Source organism: Hippocampus bargibanti, linkage group LG02 (assembly GCF_051943395.1).
Source record: "Hippocampus bargibanti isolate YZ-2025 linkage group LG02, ASM5194339v1, whole genome shotgun sequence".
Classification (NCBI taxonomy): Eukaryota; Metazoa; Chordata; class Actinopteri; order Syngnathiformes; family Syngnathidae; genus Hippocampus; species Hippocampus bargibanti.
In genome coordinates this window covers 16508775-16512500 of record NC_142735.1, presented here as the reverse complement: position 1 = coordinate 16512500, position 3726 = coordinate 16508775, and positions in this window count along the sequence as shown.

The window sequence follows — 3726 nt, the reverse complement described above, 5'->3', positions numbered from 1 at the left end:
TGTCGCCATAAAATGAGTCAAATATCCAATGTGAATGTCAGCGACTTTAATATGCAGATTAATGCATTCGCCAATTGACTTGACATAGCGTTAAAATACAGTCGACTTGTGTATTTTACATTGAATTGAAAATACAGAATGTATACATGAACAACGTAACAAACAACGTAATAAATATATATTTATTGACGTTTGAATAGCATTACAAAACCCCTTCAAACGGTCCACGTGGGTATTTGGTGCAATGTGTCTATCTAGTGGCTGATGAGCGAAATTGCACGGAAACTCACTCATTTGTCTTGAAAGAAAGAATCGCGTTTATGCATTACAAAATAATAATAATAATAATAATAATAATAATAATAATAATAATAATAATAATAATAATAATAATAATAATAATAATAATTTCCTCCCACACTCCAAAAACATGCACGGCAGGCAGATTGACCACTCCAAATTGTCCCTAAGTGTGAGTGTGAGAGTGACTGTTGTACACGTTGTGTGCCCTGCGATTGGTTGGCAACCAATTCAGGGTGTCCTCGTGCCCAAAGACAGCTGAGATAGACTCCAGCACCCCCCGCGACCCTAATGAGGAATAAGCGGTACGGGAAATGGATGGATAGATGGATACTACTACTACTACTACTACTACTACTACTATTACTAATAATAATAATAATAATAATAATAATAATAATAATAATAATAATATTTTTTTTTTAAACGTGCTGGTTAACTTAATGAATAGGATGAATTGATGTGGTCACATGATTTGTGAAATTGAGAGAGCAACTTGTGCACATCCTGTTTTGATCCTATTAGGGGATATCAGATGGCGGAAACTGGTGGAAATAATGATTTCTTTCACTTTTACTTGAAAGGACCAAGAACAAAGTTGCTATGGTGGTTGGTGGGAGTAGGGGGTTCGTTGTACCCTGTATGTCAGAGGGTGAGCAATTTACTATTTTTTAACCCCAATAATAAACAATTGTATTTTGACGGGAGTAGAATCCATGTAAATTTGTAAGGAAAATATTATCCTGCATCAGCCAAGATCGGATAAACCTACATTAACGGTGTAGTAATAAATGATATATGGCAGGTTACTCATCAAAACGTTTTACACGTGCTGTGGAATGAGAAGTATGTCTCCAGTTACATGACAGGCACTATTGTTTACTTGGACCTTTAAATATGTTTGATGAAGAGATCAGCATCTATTTGACTGCGGAAGCAAACAACCGTCGGTGACAAATGTCCCATGAACGGTCAGATATTTATGGCTTGAGGTGAGACATTTGAGACACATCTCATCACTATTTCTCCCCTCTTCTGCTTTTCTAATCTAAAGGGTGAAGGGAGAGCTCCCTGCTTCCTCTTTCGTGAGTGCTCTATTGTGTCATGTTAGAATGTGGGGAGGGTGTGCTTTGGTTGGGCGTGCATCTGCTTTCACTGTATATGGAAACAAACGTATGGTCGTGCCGGGAGTCCTATTGACTGCCACTGATTGGAACGACCAGCACCTGCGAGGCTGCAGGCAGGGCTGACAGCGCTACCCTGTTGGTCGCCAATCCGAACGTGGCAGGCTGCAGCTGATCGAGACGACCAGCGCCTGTGCAGGTGCAGGCGGGGTTGACAGCGCCACCCGTTGGTGGCCAACCAGATCATGACACTTCCCATGCCTGAGTAAATTTTCCTCGTGTACTTTGGTTTCCTCAGTCATGAGGATAAGCACATTAAAACAAGGATGATATCCAATAAATAATAATAATAATAATAATAATAATAATAATAATAATAATAATAATAATAATAATAATAATAATAATATACTGTACAGTCAAACATAGTGAGAAGCCTCCCTCTGATGTGGGTAATGGGTGATAGTGTTTATCGCAAATGCTAATTTTCAACTCCAACCCCTTGTTCGGGCTCCTCCACATACTGTAGATGTTAGATTACCAGCACAATAGACAGACAGACAGACAAGGCGAGAGAGATAGAGAGAGAGAGAGAAAGAGAAAAAGACGGACGGACGGAGAGACAGACAGACAGACAGACAGACAGACAGACAGACAGACAGACAGACAGACAGACACTTCATATTTAACTGGTGGCGTAAGGGGTTAAACCTGAGAGGAAGGCGAAACTACGGTACATGCTTGTTTTGCAGCTCAGTGCAGAAAACACCACACAGCCCACATCCCTCTCTGGGAAACATGGGAAACATTTTCATGAAATGACAATCTGGTCAATGTTGTTTGAAAATGAGGAAGAGAAAGAGCACCTGGTGTCCATATATTGCACTAGAATGAGTGGGGCAACCTCCTCACCGGCAAACTAAAAACAGTACGGAAACTGGTGACAGTATGGGGAATATTAAGAATGACAGAGAGTTATGTGAAAAACATGCAGCAGGCACTTCACGTATGAGAGATCCTATACTTAAATATTCTTCAGTATACTTGAGTTATCGTCTGTGTAGGCTCTCAGTCATACAGAAGTGGTCCATCGATGAAAAGGTTTCTTCAGGTGTCATCTGGATTTATTTTAAGGTGTTGGACGTTTTGGTCCTCATCCGAAGAGCTTCGTCAGTGAACTAAAGTTGTGCTGGTAACTCTGGCCCTATACATACCCCTAATGGACAGAGGTGGCGGTGTAAGACTGATTTATTGGCCAAGTATGTAAAACACAATGATTTTTCTTTCTCATTTAAAACACGTCGAGAGGAACATAAACAAAAGAATGACAAAGAAAGAAAGATAGAACGGGAAGTCAGGCAGGTCGTGGTTTTAGCAGCAAATGTGTATGATGTAAAAGAAAGGAGAAACAATGGAAAAAAAGGAGAAAAAAAACAATAGACCACCGATCTGAACCATGTCACTATCCTTTTGCATTGTTTAATTCTCTTTGTTTTACGCTTAGTTTGAGGGTTACATTAAGCAGCTGAACACTGGATGGATTGTTCATTATTTGTCAAAGTTCTGCTTCTTATGAGGTTAGCTGAAATAAGCTCACAGCCACCATGCAGTTGCTTGTATATGAATTTTGCGTCTGCAAGATATAAAATAAAATTGTCAGAATGACTGCGCTTAAAAAACGAACAACCAAATAAACAAATAAATAAACAAGTAAACAAATGAATAAACAAATAAATAAACAAGCAAGAAAACAAACATAAATAACTAAAAACACACAATAAATAAAAATAAACCAAACACATAAATAAATAAATCAATAAATAAAAAAATAAATACACAAGTCAGATTGTTCTATATTCAACTTTATTTGTAGTTTATTTTACGAATGACAATCCCTCCATACAAAGCAATAAATTAATAGCATACACACATTTGACAGTACAGTGTCAGGGTAAAACAAGTCTCATGCTGGGTCCATAAGAGTACAACATCACAGTGCTGTATTTCAAATTAAAAACAAGTGACATTTTTATTGTTGTTATTGCTATTTTTAGGAGGCTATAAGGTATCGATGGCATGTGAGGTCATTTCGATGATGCAATTTGATTTGCAAAACGCATGGATCACGAAGGTGCAAGACTGATAGAGCCATTCATGAGGAAAGCCACTTTTAATTACACATGCAAGCAACCATTTCATTCACCAAAATACAATAACAACATAGTACGTATATCATAAATACTGTTCCTCCAGATGTATAGATGTTACTTTTCAACAACTGCGTATATTCTCAGCAGGTATC